The sequence below is a fragment of the Neofelis nebulosa genome, chromosome 6, assembly GCF_028018385.1.
Source record: "Neofelis nebulosa isolate mNeoNeb1 chromosome 6, mNeoNeb1.pri, whole genome shotgun sequence".
Taxonomy (NCBI): Eukaryota; Metazoa; Chordata; class Mammalia; order Carnivora; family Felidae; genus Neofelis; species Neofelis nebulosa.
The window spans coordinates 104,310,605-104,331,024 of NC_080787.1; the positions used below are offsets into that span (position 1 = coordinate 104,310,605).

General features: G+C 43.3%; 1 protein-coding gene across 8 annotated transcripts in view; it reads right to left on the bottom strand.

Annotated features, from left to right (window-relative positions):
* FYN (FYN proto-oncogene, Src family tyrosine kinase) overlaps nucleotides 1–20,420 on the bottom strand; it is a 217,716-nt gene that overhangs the window by 87,725 nt on the left and 109,571 nt on the right. Inside the window, exon 1 of one of the 8 annotated variants that reach the window (XM_058734997.1) lies at nucleotides 902–1,024. The exons of the other annotated variants lie outside the window; for them this stretch is intronic. The gene's annotated coding sequence lies outside the window, so the exon portion shown is untranslated. Of the gene's footprint in view, nucleotides 1–901; nucleotides 1,025–20,420 lie in introns of those variants that run through there. 8 annotated transcript variants of the gene reach the window in all.

Consider the following 20,420-nt stretch of genomic DNA (forward strand, 5'->3'; position numbering starts at 1 on the left):
TCGTTAGTTTATTATTGCTGAATAGTACAGTAATTTTTATTGCTTTATTCATTATACTACTTTTACTGCTGAGCAGCGCTGCATGGCCTGAATATACCTCTATGAGCTATGTTTTTAACAGCTCTCTCTTTTGCTGGAGTGTGCAAGTGCCTAGCCGAGGCAAAGCAAAAAAGAAAGGCATGGTGTGCAAGGGCAGGTGAAGTGGCCAACTGTTTTCTGTGTGGTTAGGGACTGACCTCCTGAGTCAGCTTCGTCTTGAGGACCTCTAATGGCAACAGGGGCTAAGACTTCATTCAGGTAGATCAAGAAAACTAAAAGAAAGACCACCCTTTGCATTTTCTTAGTGCTATATGTTTGGATCACAGAAGCAGATTGAAAAGTGGCCCCCAAAAGGGAGACGTCGACTCACTGCTAATTTGGGTAGTCAGGATGGTTAGCCAAATAATTTTGGCAACCAAAGCATTCTCTAAAAACTCAAAGTATGTCCATGGAGCCCTGCACAGAGCCTAGGATTCTATGTTGTTCCTACCACAGGTGGTACTTCAGTAAGTGGATTGAGGGAGTTCAGCAGAGAAAGGGAGTGATTCAGAAGCACCGCCAGGATTCCCCGTTTCCAATGACAGAACTGCTCCCATGAGCGCCGAGCATCTATGTGGCGAGACTGTGGATGTGTTCAACCAGGAGACGATACCTGGAGGCCCCGAGGAGAGCTGAGAAGCTGCAACTAAGAAGGTTATTGGGCAGCACAGGCAAAAGTCCTTACTCTGGGGAACTGGGTGAAGGAGCATCACAAAAGAATCCTAATGGCATCCCAAACGCTTATTCTGCCTTCCCCTGTACATCTGTCGCAACTCACTGTGAAAGTCAGATATGAATACCGTTCTGATGACTTGAAACGCACCATTTGGGTCAGTTCCTCCCTCCCGTCGCTATACAATGCCTGTCCTTTGAAATGGACTCGTCGTTTTGGCTCCAACATTCCCGTCGACACTGGAAGCGATGCTGGTTTGCAGTCGTGCTGAAAACACACTGGAAGCAGAAAGCTCTCAGCTCTGGGTGGAGCCTGGTTTGATTCCAAGAATCATGTGGATAATGTCCTACAAAAAGCTGGCAGGCTCCCTTTCCATTTTTCAGGCTAGACACACCTTCTTGCTTTCTATTTTGCCCAACCATTTTTCCGAAGCAATTGCGAAGTAAATAATCCCAGCTATCATTTTTGTTGAACACTAACTACGTGTCAGATATGGGGTTTCACGCTTCATTCTCGCAAGCCTTTGAGGTAGGAGCTATTATTATTCCTACTTCAATGGGGAGGAAAATAAGACATAGCCTCAGCTTCTACAGTCATTCATTACTATTCCGTGTGTTGCCTTTGCCTGTCTGGTTGGCGGTGGGGGTTGGAAGATGTGAAAGATGATGCTGAACAAACAGAAAGCAAAATGATCCTCTTCTTTGATCTCCCTCCTTACATATTTTAACATTAAGTTTCATAATTAGGTCAAAGTGAGAGATATCACTGTGGAGAGCTACAGCTCAAGTTAAACAATCATTTCTTAGAAGATCGCTAATTAGACTGACTTGGGGTACAGGCTTTGGAATACATATTCATTCTGATAGCAGTTACAGCACAAGACATGTCATAAATAAAAGCCATTTAGAACATTATCCACAGGAAACAGCTGCAGCTGGTAAGGGAACTTCTGACATTAAGGAAATGCAGAACTTCACGGAATCAGAGGAAGGCAGGAATCGTATATCACACAGTAACACTATCTTAGCAAGAGCTGGACCATGTTTTCAATAGACACACTCATTTTACAGCAGTTTGTGCTTGCTTACCTCTCTGGGTTTTCAGGAGACAAGCATGGCATATCAAGAACAAAAACTCCAAGGGAATGTGAACTAGGCTCAGAGATACTTACAACTTCAAGGGCTAGGGGCCTGCGGCTTGGTGCAAAGCTTGGGCCTCTCAACGGGTATACACCTGTACACAGCTATATACACCTGTGCTTTCCAATGTGGTATGTGATCTCTAACCACATGTGATCGGTCCAAACTGAGATGTGAATGTAAGGGTAAAGTACATAGCCAGATCTCAAAGACTCAGTATGAATAAAAGGATGTAAAATATGTCATTAATAAATTCTGAAATATTGACTGCATGTTGAAATGACAATGGTTTCGGACACCTCATCTTAAGTAAAAGATAGCGGGACAATTACTTTCATGTGTTTCCTTCTGCTTTTTCATCATGGCTACTAGAACATTTAAAATCACCTGTGTTGCCTGCTTTTGTCATTTGCATCTATCGACAGCGCTGGTAACATACTTGGTAATTGAAAAGATGAACCCAAGTGGAAAATGTGGTGCATCTGATCAAAAGTTGTAAACCATCTGCAACGAATATATTTCCCAACAGGTGAACAGAATAATTGAAAAGGCAAACATGTGCCCTGTTGCTCTGCTCCACCCACTGGTGACCTCATGAAAGCCGTTCACTCTTGCTGGTCCTAGACTCTGCAATGTTTCATTCGGATCATCCTGAGCATTTCTTTTAGTGCTCACAGTTGGAGTGTGTGGCAAATTCCTAAGGGTTTGGTCACTCATGGGTGAAGGTGAATAATAGTGGTAATAAACCCCAAATATCTGCAGCGCCAATGTTGTCTGCTGCTCTTTCACAAGAGACACAACTTTGTCTTTCTGGAGCCACAGCTACAATTTAATGGCAATAATAATCAAGTTTACAATAGACAGACTGGGCCACCCTCCAGGAGGGATGATGCCATGTGCCTGTGCACCCCAATAAGTGGGTTTTATATGACAAGACTAGAGTCCTAACATGGAAAAACTTAAGAGCTCCTTAACAACCCAACAAACACTAAAAGGCGAACCCAACATCTTATATCCCAGGAGAGGGCAAAGAGAACCAGTTATTTTTTAGCTCAGGTTCTGCCCTATTTCTTTTTATTTTCAAAGCACCTAATAATCTGCCGGAAGCCATTCTGCATTTCTCAGGCAAATTATACACTTTTTTTAGATGATTCCAGTTTCTCCTTAAAAGGCAAAACATTTCAATTTAGATAACTCAATTATAACGAATAGGGTAAAGTCTCAGTACAATGAAAGATAAATAGCATTCATGACCCTGTGAATATTTTAAGCAAACATATGCTCAAAATATATGTGTGGAAACAAATTTGGAATTAAGAAATTGTAGGAATAAATGCCCACACTGTAGGGATGGAAATCTTACTTACCGTGAAGACCTCCAGAAGTAACGCATGATCTCCCCTAGAAAGAACTCTAGAATTTACCTCTCCGTTTTGTATGATTGCCCTGGTATAACTAACTTAAACCTGATGCCTTTAACTTCTGAACATACAGTGACAGGGTGTTCAGTTGCCACTAAGATACTTGCCCATTTGGAAGCAGACCCGGCCTGTATTTACATGGCTCCAGATTCCTTCAATCGTGACTTTTCCGCAACATGACCCTGACAGCACTAATACTGATGAATCTTGTCTGTTCTACAGGTAACCCAAGAAATACTTGGTGACAAAAGGAATGTTAGACATGCAGGCTCTTCCCCCTCCTCCTCTCTTCTTTCTTCCTTTATTTCCTTCCTTCCTTTCTTTTTTTCGTCTATCCATATCATGCCACTGGAATTCGTATCTTTTTTTTTTCTTTAACTAACATTGAAGGCAAATTGGAAATTTTGACTGAATTGCTGAAAATAAATGACATGTGCTTCAGCCATTCCAGATTTTGGAGGAACTTATTTTAAAAAGCAAGAAAAAGGCTCCAAAATCACAGAACAACAAAAGGATAGGTTGGCCACCTTCACTTTTGAAATTGGTGGGGTGGAAGTTGGCCAACCCATGAAAGAGAGCAAGTCTCCGTGGGCCTATTGTGCAAGATAACAATTTGACTTGGAAACGGAAAAAATGACCCTGCGTTTCTTTCCCTTTGCCACTATCTACAGAACCACATTTGAAAAAGAGCAAGAGAAGCAGATTAAAAGGAATAGCTTCTGGCTGGCTTTTCCTCAGCATTTTATACTTTCATTCCTTTGTTCTTTTCTCGTTCAACCTCATTCCCAATTATTGCACTGTTTTGGGGGCACTGGGGACAGGACGTCTGGGAAACAACACATTAGTCCATCTGTTTTCTCTGTGAGTTCTTTTCAGCATCTTAGCGTGGCAACAGGAAGGATGTGGGCTCCCTTTCAGATTCAAATGAAGCTAATCAGCCCTAGCTCAGGTTGACAAACATCGTGCTTTTGTTACACTGTAGCCTGAGAAAGCCAGAACCATGGCTCTAGTGGGGTAACCATTTCATCCCTGGGCTTAATCTCTTACTTTTAACATCACATTCCTAGCCCACTCTTCACTCAAAATAAAGGCAAAACGCAAACACAGAACTGCTGACACAGCAAGACTTAAGTGCATGCTTCCGTTAAGAGAATTCTCATTTTTAGAGTTGGAACGATCAATATTTCCAATGTATTTGCATATGTTTTAAGTTGTGTGGCACAAATGTTCCAAAGTGGCAATGTCTCCTTTCAAACTATTTATGAAATTTGAAGAATGCAGTAGGAAAAGCCCACCATGCCTCTTTCCCAAACATGTATTTCTAAACGTGCAAAAACAAGAGGTATTACAATCAGATGTGAACTTTTGGTCTAATTCTTAAAATTGTATGTTTTATTACTAATACTTCCACAAAAAGATCAAAGCAAAACCATGGACTGGGATGTGGAACAGTGTTGGACAAACACCTTACCACTGAATGTGGGGACTGACTCTACTGTCAATTCTGTTACTCAAAACTTGGTGATCTTGACAAGTTATTTATCTCTTTTGAATCTCAACACCATCCATCCATCCATCCATCCATCCATCCATCCATCCATCCATCCAACACATATGTCCCATCTACTAGGTGCCTGGCCCTTGGTGAGCTAAAAAGGTGAATAAGCTATTATCCCAGCAACTGGGGTGGCTTTTGATAAAGCAAGTATACAAACAATTCTACACGGCTGTCACATAGAAGTTACAGAGTACTAACAGGAGCTCAGTAGAGGAAGAAATCACGTTCAATGGAAGGATCAGTCCAGACTCTATTAAGAAGAAGCATTTAGTTTATTGCTTGAGAGAGGAGCAAGATTTCTAAATTTAGAAATGGATTGGAACATTCTTGGCCTCAGGAACATTGGTAGCAATGGCACCAGGGAGAGCAGACTGCCAGACAAGGGAGGAGGACTAGACCTAGCCTGGACAGCAAAGAGAGCACCCAGAAGAGGGTACACAGCTAGGAGGCAGTTTTGGTGGACCAAGCCAGTATTAATCTTGATTTAGGGAGGAGGTGGGGAGGCTGGGTAGAGGGACAGACAGGGTTGTTGACTGGTGCGATTTCATTGGGGGCTTAGTTTATCTCTAACGTGCTAGCTGACATATTCTAGTACTTAGTAATCCAGCACAAGTGAGGAAAATTGTTAAACTGGATGCCCACAAACAGGGGTAAAAATAGCTTGGGATAAAACTCAGTCCCATTTCCATATTTGAAATCTCAACATTAATTGGTCTTATTAAAATAGATTGGTCTTTTGGAAAAAGTATCAAGAAGTGATGGATGAAAAAAGCCCAATTTGGGTAATCCTATTAAAGTGTTTCAGCATTTGGTCTGATCCCTCATATAGGATAGGGATGATTAGCTCACTTCTGTTTTGAAAGGGATCAGAGGAATGTGGTTCTTTATGGACTTCAGCAATGCATCATCCAAAAAAGCCTCTCATATCTCTATGGGAGTGAGACAGGAAAATGTGGCTTGGGTATCAGGGCAATGAAATGAATGATAATGTTTAGATGGGCCTGATCAGTGAGTTCATGTCCATTTAGAAGGTGGACTCTGGGGCGCCTGGGTGGCTCAGTTGGTTAAGCGTCCGACTTTGGCTCAGGTCACCATTTCACGGTTCATGGGTTCGAGCCCCGGGTCGGGCTCTGTGCTGACAGCTCAGAGCCTGGAGCCTGCTTCAGATTCTGTGTCCCCCTCTCTCTCTGCCCCTCCCCTGCTCATGCTCTGTCTCTGTCTCAAAAACAAATAAAAACATTAAAAAAAAAAAATCAGAAGGTGGACTCTAAGGGGCATAAAACAGGGCTCTGAGTTCTTCAACAACTTTGCCAATATCTTCGATGAAGATGTGGAAAATCTGTTTGATAAAATATTCAAATGAGACAAACTTTTGGAGGGATAGGAAATGTTGCAGGTGACAGTGTCAAGACACAAAAATATCTTGATAGGCTATTGTAATAGGCCAGAACTGAGATAAGGTTAGTGAAGGAAAATGTGAGGGCCCGAACAAAAAAATGTTGCATAAGTACAGGAAGGTGGGCGTATGGTTTGAGCAGCAGCACATGTGAAAAAGATTTGGAGGGTGTTAGTTGAGTAATTTCAGTTTGAGTCAATTATTTGACATGGCTGCTGGAAAGCCAGTGTGATCTAATGCAGTGGTTATTGAAACATAGCATAAGTGACCTCATTTAAGACAAGGTTTTAGAAACACTTAGAAACACTGGAGCTTTTGATATAAATGTGTTGGGTAAACTTCCTAACAAACCTAGCTTGGCTTAACCAACCATGTTGGTTACCATGAAGGTATTCCTCTTAGTTAGGCTGAGCTAAGGAGGTTAACAGATAGCAATGATGGAGCTATCACACTGGAGGTTGCATTTAGCCATTCTTAGCAGATCTGAACTTTGGGTCTTTAAATTGCAATCGTGAAATTTTAGGCACCGAGAGACAGAGACCATTTAAAAGGGCAGTGTCGTCCCCTTATTCCTCATTAACCACAATGCTGAGAAATACTAAGATACTACTTGCGTTGCCTGTTTGAAGGTGGAACTCTTTAACTGAATAGTTCTGGGCCCAAGTTGGAGTTTGCTTTCTTGATGGGTGGAGAGGATCATGAGTGAAAGGGAGAGGGGTGCCCACAACTTACAGTCAACTCCCTGCAAGCACAATAGGGTACTATTCCCATGGGGGAAGAGATCTTGTAATAACTCTTACTATTCCCTCAGTGTATAAATTGTGAACTCTGAGCTTCCAAACATAACACTTACTTTTATGTCAGCAAATAAAAGGCAAGTTTCTCCCTACTGGCTATTAGATACATAGAAAGCAAGCCGGCATAATTTTTAATTTCTTTTAATGTTTATTCAGTTTTGGGAAAGAAAGAGAGAGAGCCAGACACAGAATCAGAAACAGGCTCCAGGCTCTGAGCTGTCAGCACAGAGCCTGATGCAAGGCTCAAACTCACGAACTGCGAGATCACGACCTGAGCTGAAGTTGGATGCTTAACTGACTGAGCCACCTAGGCACCTCAAACTAACATAATTTCTTCTTCTTCTTCTTCTTCTTCTTCTTCTTCTTCTTTTTTTTAAAGTATTTATCTAATTTTGAGAAAGAAAGAGAGACAGCAAGTGGGGAAGGGGCTGAGAGAGAGGGAGACACAGAATCCAAAGCAGGCTCCAGGCTCTGAGCTGTCAGCACAGAGCCCGAAGCAGGGCTTGAACCCACAAACCGCAAGATCATGACCTGAGCTGAAGTCAGACGCTTAACTGACTGAGCCACCCAGGCACCCCAAGCTGACATAATTTCTTCTTTTTTCTTCTTTTAGTATTTATTTATTTTTGAAAGAGTGAAAGAGACAGAGCACAGCGGGGTAGGGGCAGAGAGAGAGGGAGACACAGAATCCAAAACAGCCTCCAGGCTCTCAGCTGTCAGCACAGAGCCCGATGCGGGGCTCGAACCCACAAACTGCAAGATCATGACCTGAGCCAAAGTTGGACACTTAACTGACTGAGTCACCCAGAAGCCCCAAAGCTAATATAATTTCTAAACAAAGTTGGATTTTTTAAAAAATAGGATATTTGTTGCTATATGTTGTTTTCCTTCCTCCTGTAGTTGCTGTTGATCTTCAGGACAAGGATTGCATGGATCTTGGTGTATACCTTAAGAATAACAGATGACAGCCATTGTTTCTCATCTCAACTGTTTCTCTTGAGAGAAAGTAATTCTTAGATGATGGGGTCAGTGGGTTTTTGCCTTTTTTCTGAGGGGTTTTCCTTAGTAATTATCTAATAAAATACCCTTAAAACATATACATAGATAAATACATATCTCATGTGGATATGTGTGTGTGTTTACAATTTAAGTCTCTCAATCCATGACTATATAGAATCTAGAACTTGTTCAGAAAAGAACAGATATTGAAAAGACCTGGAATTATGTTGGGAAAAGCTAATACAAAAAGTGAAAACTGTTTTGCTTAGGGAAGACATCTAAGCAGTCTTCAAAAAAACTTACATGGTTCTTACATGGAAGAAGATTTTCTTATGACTCGTTTTAATAATGAGAACTTCCCAAAGATGGTAGAAACCATCTGACAATACAGATGTTCTTGTAGAATATAGATAAACAGATACCGGTTGGACTAGATTAACTTTAAGTCTCCTTCACGCACCAGCTCCCCCCTCCCCCAAATAGCCCACACTGTTAAAGCTAACAACGTAATCTGAAGATGAATGCCTTGAGGCCAGGGCTTCTGAGAAACTAGATTCATAGTTACTTAGAAGCTGAAGAAGGGAATCCATGTTCTGAGAGAAAGAGGACAATACCAGAGAAAGGCACGTTGACACTCTACCATGATTAAAGCAAACTGTCAGAACTGTAAGGACAGAATAACAAACATAGTGAGAGATTTTAATGACACGTCTCTAATAACTGATGAATTCATAAGTATATAAAAGATGTGAATAACATAATTAAGAGGTTTAATCTAATGGGTTAACCTAATCTATTTTTTAAATGTTTTTATTTTTGAGAGAGAGAGAGAGAGAGAGAGAGAGAGACAGAGAGAGAGAGAGAGAGAGAGACAGGCAGACAAAGACAGCAGGGGAGGGGCAGACACAGAATCCGAAACAGGCTCCATCCAGGCTCCAAGCTGTCAGCACAGAGCCTGACTCGGGGCTTGAACCCATACCTGTGAGATCATGACCTGAGCCGAAGTCAGATGCCCAAACGACTGAGCCACCCAGGCGCCCCAAACCTAATCTCTTTCTAAAGCTCTATCTTCCCGGCACCCATCAAAGAATATGCGTTTAAAAAAGAACATTCATGGAATGTTTTTAAGAAATTGATCACACACTATGACAAGAACCAAGTCACAATAAATTTTGTGGAACTGGTATCAATCATACAAACAACATTCTCTTATTACAATAGATTGTTTAAAATTAGACTACTAAACAAAATGATTACTAAAAAACTCTCACTTGGGCGCCTGGGTGACTCAGTTAAGCGTCCGACTCTTGGTTTCAGCTCAGGTTATGATCTCAGGTTTGTGAGTTCGGGTCCTGCACTGGACTCTGAGTTGACAGTGTGGAGGCTGCTTGGGATTCTCTCTCTCTGCCCCTTCCTCTCAAAATAGATAAACAAAAACAAAACAACTTTCACTTGTTTGGGAATTTAAAATGACACTGCTAGGGGCGCCTGGGTGGCGCAGTCGGTTAAGCGTCCGACTTCAGCCAGGTCACGATCTCGCGGTCCGTGGGTTCGAGCCCCGCGTCAGGCTCTGGGCTGATGGCTCGGAGCCTGGAGCCTGTTTCCGATTCTGTGTCTCCCTCCCTCTCTGCCCCTCCCCCGTTCATGCTCTGTCTCTCTCTGTCCCAAAAATAAATAAAAAACGTTGAAAAAAAAAAAATAAAATGACACTGCTAGTAACTCATGAAGCAACGAAGAAACAATTATGATAATGACAATATTCTTAAAACTGAGTGATGATGAAATATTCTGTAATGAAACTGGTAAGATTCCACTAAAGCTGTACTTAGAAGAAAATACTTAAATCTTATCCTAGAAAGGAAAAAGTATGGAAAATTAATGAGTAGCCAACTCAAGAAGAAAGTGTCTAAAGAAAGTGGAAGAAGGGAATGATAAAGGGTAGAAACTAATAAAATCAGTAAACAAAGATACATTAGAGAAGATTAACAAAGTAAAGGCTGTTTATTTGAAAAGGTTGATAGGCAAGTCGCCAAAACTGATCAAGGAAAACATAGGGAACACTCAAAATAATATTAGGAATAAAAGAATGTAACTACAGATTCAGCAGAGATGAAAAAATAAGAGTGTCCTATGAGCAACTCTATGTCATTAGGTTTGAAATTTCAATGAAACGAGGAATTTCAGAAAAACAAAGTCCTGTAACCATTAAAGAATGTGGTGTATCAGTTAAAAATCTACTCATCCTTCCATCAAAGAGAACAAAACCAATAAACACGAGGTTCAGATGGTTTTAGAGAAAAAAAAGATGCAAGTTTCAGAGAGAGAAAATGGGAAAGCACCAGTATAATCTCAGTATCAAAACCAGACAAGGACAGTAGGGAAAAGGGAAAATTATAGGCCAATTTCAGATATAAATACAAACAAAAGTCCTAAAAATATATTAGCAAATGAACCCACTGGTACATAAAATATAGCATGGCTAACTTGGATTTTTAGCAATGACACAAAGATGATTTAACTCAAGAAAGTTGCTGACAGCAATTTCCCCATTATCAGATTAAAAGAGAAAAACCCTCGATCTTGTCAATGGACACAGAAAAAGGACACTGAGTACAATTCAACACTTGTCTGTGATTTTAAAAAATAGGAACTCTTAGCAAACTAGGATTAGAAGGGAAATTTCTTAACCTGAAGAGTATTAGTATTAACCAAATCCCAACAGTAGGCGTCGCATTCAATGGTGAAATGTTAGCAGCCTTCCCCTTAAAACGAAGACAAAGCCAGGGAGGTGTGGTTCTCCTACTTCACTCAACACTGTACTGTGGGTCCCAGGCAGAGGGGTAAGATAAGACAGATCGATCAATCAATCAATCAATCAATCAGTGTTGGAAAGGAAGAACTAAAACTTGTAATTCTTCATGGATATCATTGGTTACACAGACCTGAGAGAAATTACAGATAAATGATCAGAATTGACACAAGGCCTTAGCAAACTGCTATTAGTTCAATATGAATAATCCTGTTCCTATGTACCAGCAACAGTTAGACAAAGTAGTTTTTTTCAAAAAATAGAACACTTATTTTTCTCGACCTTCATTTCCTGCTCTTTGACACACACTTCATTCAGGTAAGCATAGGATGATAAAAAAATAATTAAGAAAAACAAGTAACCTAATTATACTGTAAAACTGTGAGAGGAAACAATTTTAGGGAAGACTGACAGGATTCCTTTCTATTCTATGGTTCCCACAGAAAAATTCCACTTGAAAAAAATGAGGCTCTGTCGATGGGGTTGCCTTGAACTGTGGTGAATCACATGTCTTACTGGAAAAGAAACACAAACAGGAAGTTCCAGGCCTTTGCAAATCAAACTCTGTCTCAAAGGAAAAGTAAGGTTGCCACCTTCTCTTCCACACAGCTCATAATAAAGTCAGCAGGAACCAGCCCTTCAAATGGCATCCCACATCGGGAAGGAGTCAGGTGTCATGAAGGGAGAGGCGCTAGACAAGAGGTAGGTAGGGACAGAGGGTTAAGAAAGTTCTTCATGTATGTGAAGATAATATTGAGGGTTGCTTACAATTTTTTTTGTTGTTGAAATTTCACTATACATGGGGTGTCTGGGTGGTTCAGTTGGTTGAGCATCCGACTTCGGCTGAGGTCATGATCTCGTGGTTTGTGCGAGCCCTGTATCGTGCTCCGGGCTGACAGCTCAGAGTCTGGAGCCTGCTTCAGATTCTGTGCCTCCCTCTCTCTCTGACTCTCCCCTGCTTGAGCTCTGTCTCTCTCTCTCTCAAAAATAAATAAACATTGAAATTTCATCACTATATCAAGCACAGGATGATACTGACATTCTAAGAACTACCTGGTTCAATGGAGACCCCTAAATGTATTCTGTATTTGGGTCTATCCATCAGCATGGGCTTGGTGTGCTTATGTTTTCAACACTCTTAGAGGAGCATACTATGGCACATACAATTCTTTTCCACTTGGCAGCTGATTATCATTTCGATGAAGTGACAACAAAAATGAGATAAAATATCATGAAGAACTTTTTATATTCCTTTGGATCTGACTGGGCAATTTGCTCAATGAAAACAAGGTTATCTGAAAATACTACATTATGATGTTGTTTTTAACAATGTTTAAAACCTAATTTGCTGAAAACAACCAAAATAAGCAGAAATAGAGGCTGGGTTTCCTGTTTGATTAAATAACCAATGTATGGTACATTTCCATAGTGGGATAGGAGATAGCCCTAAAATCATATTGTAAAATAAATTTACTGCCATAAAAATATTCATGCTATATTGCCGAGTTATAAAAATAAGATACAAAACATTAAGTGCAATTTGAAATCCCTTTAAAACTTCCAAATTTGGACACTGAACAAAAATACTAACAATATGTGTGATTGTTTCTGGGTGATGGAGTAACAGTAATAGTGACTTGTCCTTGTGCTTTTCTGTATTTTCTAAGTACTCTACACTGAGGACATGCATTAACGTGGATATTATTTTGAAAAACTCACCATAATGACATCTGTTACAACACGGACGGACATTATGCTAAGTGAAACATGCCAGACACAGAATATGATTTCACCTGTATTTGGAATCTAAAAACAAAACAAAAAAATGAACAAAGAAAAAGAAATGGACTCATAAACACAAAGAACTGACGGTTGCCAGAAGGAAGGGGTAGGGGGGTGGACAAAGCAGGTGAAGGGGAGTGGGAGATACAGGCTTCCAGTTACGGAATGAATAAGTCACAGGAATAAAAAGTACAGCATGGGGAATATAGTCAGTGGTACTGTGACAGCGTTGTATGGTGACAGATAATTGTGGTGGATAAAGAAGTTGAATCACTAGGCTGTACGCCTGAAACTATGTAACATTGTTTGTCAACTACACTGTGATAATTAATCAATGAACAAACAAAATCCACCATAACGAAAATACCTAGAGCTCCTATAGCACAAACTTCTGGAGCTCTTCAAGAACATTTGTCACAAACATTTTTTTATTCTTAAATTTTTAAGAATGTTTTTCAATCTATTTTTGAAAGAGTGAAAGAGACAGAGCACAAGCCGGGTAGGGGCAGAGAGAGAGAGAGAGAGGGAGACACAGAATCCGAAGCAGGTTCCAGGCTCTGAGCTGCCACAGCACAGAGCCCAATGCGGGGCTCAAACTCATGAACCGTGAGATCATGACCTGAGCTGAAGTCAGACGCTCAACCGCCTGAGCCACCCAGGCGCTCCCATTTTGTCCCAAACCTAGTACAGCTTTGTGGCAGCCAAAACAACCAACAGTAACAGTGTCCTACTGACAGTTGCACTAGAGGATCTTTTCTTACTCCTGTTCTACCCGAGTGGCAGTGTTTGGGCTGGAGTAGACCAGTGCCCTCAGGAGACACTGAAAAGGCTCAGTGTCCACCCCAAGGAGGAGCCTGCTTCCCTGAGCTTACTCTCGCACCGTCCGCAAGGGAGAGTGCAGAGCCCCTAGCCCAGCGTCTGGGACAAAATTCCACTTACCACACTTCCTAATGTTGCCTTCCTGCTCAGCACCTTTCCTCAGGTCTCCAGCTTGGCTTCCAAGCCTTCCACGTTAGGGCCCCCACACCTGTCCCACCAATCTCCCACTGCCTCGGCATGATCTCCACCCAGGATGGGACATATCTCCACACGACTGTCCGTGCAGTTCCCACATCTCATCCATGTGCCTGGCCCCATGCTGGTCTTACCCTCCAGAAGCCTTCATTTTAGCTCCTCAGGCTCACATTGGTCTCCCGGTCTCTTAGTTCCTTGGCTTATCCCCCACAATCACACTGAGTCACTGTTTGCTGTGCATGGCAGGGTCTCTAAAGCATTGGGGCCAAGTCTTGTATTGCTTTGAACCCCCACCCGCACCCCACTGCCTTCTCCCAGCTCCTAGCACAGGCCTGTGGCATGGCAGTCTCTTCCTTCCAGTCTGCCTGTTAGCCTGCTTCCTTCCCTCTTTCTGCTTGTCCCATCCTGGAGAGCAGAGAATGGCATTTTCCCTGCTCATTCTTCTTAGTTTCTATCTATATGGCCTCTGAGGTCTTCAGCTCTCATTTAGCTGCACTAATGGATGACAAATCACAATCCACGAGGGTGCCTAGTCGGTCCTCTTGTCTTCTCACTCCCAGGCACCCACAGGTGCTGCACCTTGTGTGCCTGCTCCCACTGAGGACTATGCCTCCTTCAGTTCCTTCCTAGCTCTCCTCCTTGCTTTTCAGGGCTTTCGTAGGTTACATTATCCATTCATTTCTTCACCACCTAGTCATGGAGTGCCTTCTGTGTGTTGGGTACTGTTGCTTAAACTCACATTTAGAGGTCTGTGTCCCCAACTAGACTGGAAGCTCCCTGATGGCAGATGTTATCTGTTACAATTATTTAAAGGTCCAGACAATCTGGCAGTACGCTGATAAAGTCTGGAATATATTGAACTGAAGCTAGAGAGAGGAAAGGAATGAAGCAGAGGCTACAGTTTCATTCTGTAACTCTCCCCTTTGTGGTTTGACTACAGAGATGGTGTAAAGACAAGGAGAAACTCCCACTCGAGCAGAGAGAGTAGAGCCTTCGTGTTTTTTCCAAGTTCAGACCAGACAAAAAGTGGGACAGTGATGTATGTGAAAGCACTCTTTAGATGGGAGAATATGTCACAAATATGAAGCACCATCATCAGCGTGATACGCATTATCTATGCCTTATGTGGAAAGTTTGATTCCAAACAATAAGCAACCAAGTCATCGCATTTTGCGAGTTCCTGCAATGGGCAGCAAAACATAGCCTGAAAAGAAAGCTGATAGCCTCACAAAACCCAAACGAAAGATAAAATGAGCAAGAACAGCCACATACCCAGAGAGAGCAAACCCACACCGCTTGGAGCAAGAAATCCTCTAATTGCCTCCACACCCCTGCTCACTTCCATCTGCTTGCATTTAAGGAAGCCCAACCACAAGGCTCCCTGCAGCTGCAGAGAAGAAGGGAAAGGCATTCGGAGCGTGTGGATGGCTGCAGCAGGCAGGAGCCAACAGTAAGGATGGAAGGTCCCCAAGCAAGACTAAACAGCGCAGCGGACAACAGACTCGACGTTTGTCACGCAAAAGTGAGCAAACAACGTCTTCTGGTAGTGAGACCGCGTGAAATAATAATGGCACTCATTCCTGGGAGGAAGGCAGCAGTAACACGCGTGGGCAGGAATGCTGCAGTGGAGGACAGGACTCATCTGGACCAGGGAGTCGCAAGGGGCCTAAGCTGCAAGAGGTTTCCTGTGGGGAAGTAATCCCTGCTTAGTGTGCTGTAACTCAACCTTGACAAAACTCCCCAGGTGGCAATCTTAGTTTTTAGCAATGCCAACCTTCTGACTTTGGGTGTCATTTTGATCATTCCTCCCCTGCTGTCCCTACCTCAATCTCACCCATCCCAGTCCTCACTCCTTCTGGGCTATCCCATGCTCAGGACTTTCCCCTCTGCCCCCACAATCTGAGGGAGCCCCCTGAGGAGCAGTTAGATAGTATAGTTGTTTTGTTTTTGTTTTTAAGTCACAGCAACTTGGAGAACAGGTGGCCCATTTTTAGATGCTGAGACTGAGGTTTACAGAGCCAGAGACAAGATGCGGTCGTCCCACCAGCTGGTGGCAGGGATATGAGTCCTCACGTCATACCTTACAACATACCACACATGAGAGAAAAGGGAAACCAGTGCTTAGTGACCCAGGGGCCTGACACCATGTGAGGTGGCTTCACATACGTGATCCGAGTTCAAGCCTTACATGGGTTGGGCTCAAAGAAGTTAAACACTTTTCCTCAAGCCTCACAGCCAGTAATGGCAGACGCTGGGGTCCACATCCAGTCTGATTACAAAGCCGTCTCTTCCCTCTAGCCTGGACTGCCTGAAACCGTTCAGGATGAAGGAAGCTGATGGCGTAGTTAACTCAAGAGACAGGTACCTCTTGAAGGCTTTCAATTCTGCCCAGGGTATAGTGGAAGGAGAACAGTATAATGGTGTAAGCATCAGTGAGTCACACGGCTTGGACCAAGCCTCCATCAGAATTTTGGAAATCGGTGGGAAAAGTTGTTGCCAGAAACGTTTTGGTTTCCTGGCGTGACCATAGTCTGTGGCGACTAGAGGATTCTAGAGAGGTGGCTTTCCTTTCTCGAAACAGCTTCGTCGTCTAGGGCAGGGTAGAGCTAGGAGGGCAGAGCTTTCCCTGGACCAGGAGCACGGCCTCAAGAACTAAGGGCAGGCTGGGTAATAATGCCAATGGCAGCCAAGTTTGGGCCGCCGGGATACACGGAGCCCTCCGTGGAAGTGGGAGAGGGCCTGTTGGGCTGTACTGTCAGCAACAAAATGCCCTCCGGGATCCCTTGGACAGAGTGTCTTTGCCTCCAACCATCATTCCCAACAGAATATAGCAGAGCAGACCAGGCCAGGTCGCCATCAGAGCAGGGCCTGTGTTACACAGTGGAGCGGTGTGGGTGGCTCGGTTTTTGATGTCTGCAAAAAAAATTCGATCATGGCCTTCGACGAGGAGGAACAGCTTCAACATACAGGTTGTATGCATGCAATATGTTCCTGTGGGTAAATGATGGAATCCCACCTACATGGCCAGAACTGGAAAAGAGAACTGTCCATCATCACGTCCAGCTCTCGCCTTCCACGAGCAGCAACAGCGAGGAGGCGTCCCAAGCTGTTGGCTCAAGGCACCACCGCTGTTTCTGCATCGGTTTTCTGAGGTCTCTCAGACCTCAGCAGTTGATGTTGATTAGGTACACCTCCAAGTAACTTCTATCCCTGGCTGGGTATGCCTAAGATTACAATTCCACCAACTCTCAAATCTGTCTTTTTGGAGCAGACATCAGTAGGATAGGTATGTGAAAATAACTTGTGTTCTGTCCACTGCTTGATGAGTTAGACAAAGTTTGCTTCTGTTGGAATTCCACTCTGCCAACATTTTATTGTGAAAAACTTCAAATACATAGCTCTAATAGTTTTATGTTGAATATCTATCTAGTTCTAACAATAACATTATATCGTATTTGCTTTATCATATAGCTATCCACCTACTGTACTGTAAAACCTTTTACCTACACATTTAATAATTTTACATCAAACATCTGCCTAGCTTCTAACATTAACATTATACTATAGGGGCACTTGAGTGGCTTGGTCGGTGAAGCATCTGTCTTTGGCTCAGGTCATGATGTTGCAGTTTGTGAGTTCAAGCCCGGTGTCAGGCTGGCTCTGTGCTGACAGCTCAGAGCCTGGAGCCTGCTTCAGATTCTGTGTCTCCCTCTTTCTCTCTGCCCCTCCCCACTCTCTCTCGCTCTCAAAAGTAAATAAACATTAAAAAAATTTTTTAAAAATTATACTTGTTTTATAATATAGTGATCCATCTACCCAAACTGTAAAACTTGTCTAGGCATTTTTTTGTGATCTTGATTCTTCTAAGCTGCTGCTTGGGGGAAAGCATGATTTTCGGACACCTCTGAGAGTGAGAATCCCTGCTTGAGCACTTACTGGTCGGGAGACTTTGCACAGGTGTTGGATTTCCTAGTGTTTCAGTTTCCATAGTTATAAAATGTGAGGAACAATGCCCAGGGGCCGTGAGGATTAAATGCAATATGGTCAGGAAAGCACCTGTGAGGACACGTAACCAATTTTTAATTCACGGACAGTGCAGGCACTGGCTGGCTCTCTCACTCTCTTCTCTATGAAACAAAATTGTAGTAGTCAAAAAATAGTAACAATAATCCAATCCAGGTACAGATGAAACAAGAATGGCAGAATGTGGATAACTGTTGCAAGCTGGGTGAAGGATACCCGGGGGTCCATTATGCTCTACTGTTTACTTTCTACAGATTTGAAAATTTCCATAAAAGAATATTAAAAAAATGAATTCACCACTGGATTTTGTCAAGAAAAATAAAAGGAATCCTGTATTTGAAAAATTTCGTAAGAAACCTCGGAGGAAGTAACAAGATAAGAAATGATGACACGGGAGGCCCTGGGCCATCTCACTCTCACAGATGGGGAGGAAGCACGGGGTTTAGGTACTTTGTACATGCTCCCCAGTGACTTGGTTCACTACTGGGTGAGAACCTTTCTACTTGGCAGAAAAGTGTGAAACCACACTTTCCAGCATATTAACTGTGAGAATAAATACTTTGCATAATGCAAAGCTTGTGCCTCCAGCTAATTTGCAGGCAGAGGACAGCGTGCGGAGCCTCTGATTTAGCAGAATAAAAACTATTTGTAATGGAACAGCCTCCCTCTGTAAGTCAGGGCTGGGTCAGCAAAGGACTCCATTAGACTGGATTCTCCCACATCACTTATCAGTGGTCTGGACTAGTAGAGATAAAGGGTTCCTTAGCCACTTTCAGAACTGGAGAAACCTGGAGTAAAAAACCAAAAACTGCGGACAACGTTTAACTGAGAAGTGAAAAGAGAGGCTTCATTTCTTTCCTTTAAAACAAAAATGTCACCTTCCTGTTCCAGTCACCTGATTCCTTCCCTTCCCTGCTGTGGTTCGTTCTCTCTCGTTCACCTCTGCTGGCAGTCAGGGGCAAGGAGGGGCCGTGATGGAGCCGCTCCGCTCAGCGGGATGGTGTGTGTCTCTTGGGGCCCTCACAGGGGCAGCAGAAGCAAGGAGTTCAAGGGGTGGGGCAGCTGTACTTCCACAGGGAAGTGACAAAGCCATGCTTTCTGCATGAGGGCCGCAAAGAAGAAAGCTAGTGACAGGGGGGACCTGCACACAGGGGTGTGTGCACACGTGTGAGCACAGACACGCGCACACACTCCTTCAGAGGATCTGGCAGTATGTGTATACCCGTGTGTTACTGCCTCGTGTCTCCCCCAAATTCACATGCTGAAGCCCTAAACCCCAGTGTGACTATATTTGTTGATAGGTCTTTTAAGGTCGTTAAGGTTCAATGAGGCCACAGGACAGGGCGCTAGTCCCACAGGTCTGCTGTTCTTGTAAGAGGAAGTGATACTAGGGATGTGTCTGCGCAGAGAGAAGGCCACAGGAGAATGCGGTGAGAAGGCGGCTCTTTGCAGAAAGGAGAGGCTTAACCAGGAGAAGAGGCCTCTTTGGGCACCTGTGCCGAGAGAGACCCAGCGTTGGACAAAGAGGTGAATCTTCCAGCCTGAGAGACTGGGAAGAAGTGGTATTTAAGACAGGCCTTGCCGCAGACCCTAAGAGATGGGAGGAAGGCATTCTAGCGCAGGAGAGTGAGTCCCTGAGGCCCAGTTGAGGGCACAGAGGTGATCTGGTTTTGCTGTGGGATGAATGTGAAGTGTAGGTCGGACAGACGGATCGTGAAAGGCCTTGAGTACGTTCACCATGTTTAGGCCTTTCTCAGAGGCTAATGGGAGCCTGCAAAGTTGTAAACAGAGGATGACAAGACTGATACACATGCTAACAAGGGCAAAGTCAGGAGACCTCACATGGAATAAGCATTTGGTAGTGCCAGGCATCATGTTAGCACCACATCTTATCTCCCGTGATTCTCGACTACCACCTGGGAAAGTAGGATGGTGAGTTCAAGAGGTGGAGTCTCTTGTCCAAGACCCCACAGCTGGTTTCCAGCAGGGAGCTCCAATTTCAGTCATAGGCCCAGCACCAAAGCGAATGCCCTGCCCATCCTGCCACTTAAAAGCTTAAATCCAGTTCTCACAACTTCGCCTACTTTCCTTGCAACCAGAATGGCTATTTAATGGAACAGAGACTGGAATGCACATTTTGTTTAGGCTTAGGAAGCGGGCAGAACAGCAGCAAAAACTTCCAATGCACAGGGCACGTCTAGAAATATTATTCAGCCTTCCAAAAGAAGCAGTATGTGGGCCGGTTCTCGTCCTTCCTGTCACAACACAAAGTTACAAGTTTTCCTGTTACAGTTCAGGACTGTATCAAAGTAACCAATAATGGTAATTTGCATGTAAGCTGCAAAAATGCGTAGGGAGAGCAGTTGCCCTGGGAGAGCTGACACCCAGCGCTGACTATATTTTTTTCGGGCCAGTGTCAACAGCTACTCTCAAATATTCTTTGCCCCCCAACTCCTGAAAGAGCATCCAATATCCAGGGGAACACAGTGCTGTGTTCTGGGTCCACTGGAAGAACAGACTTAGTGAGGGATGCCATGATCATTTCTTTTGGCTCCGTTGCTTATCCACAACCTCAGATATATTTAAGAATGAAAAAAAGAGTAAAAAACTGGGTTAGAAACAAGAGTTAATGTTCCCGAAATACAAAAATCAAATCATACCGTGACATGTACCAGCAGGAAGCACTTAAATATTCTTAAATGCACTCTCCTCCAAGGGCAAACATTTTTAG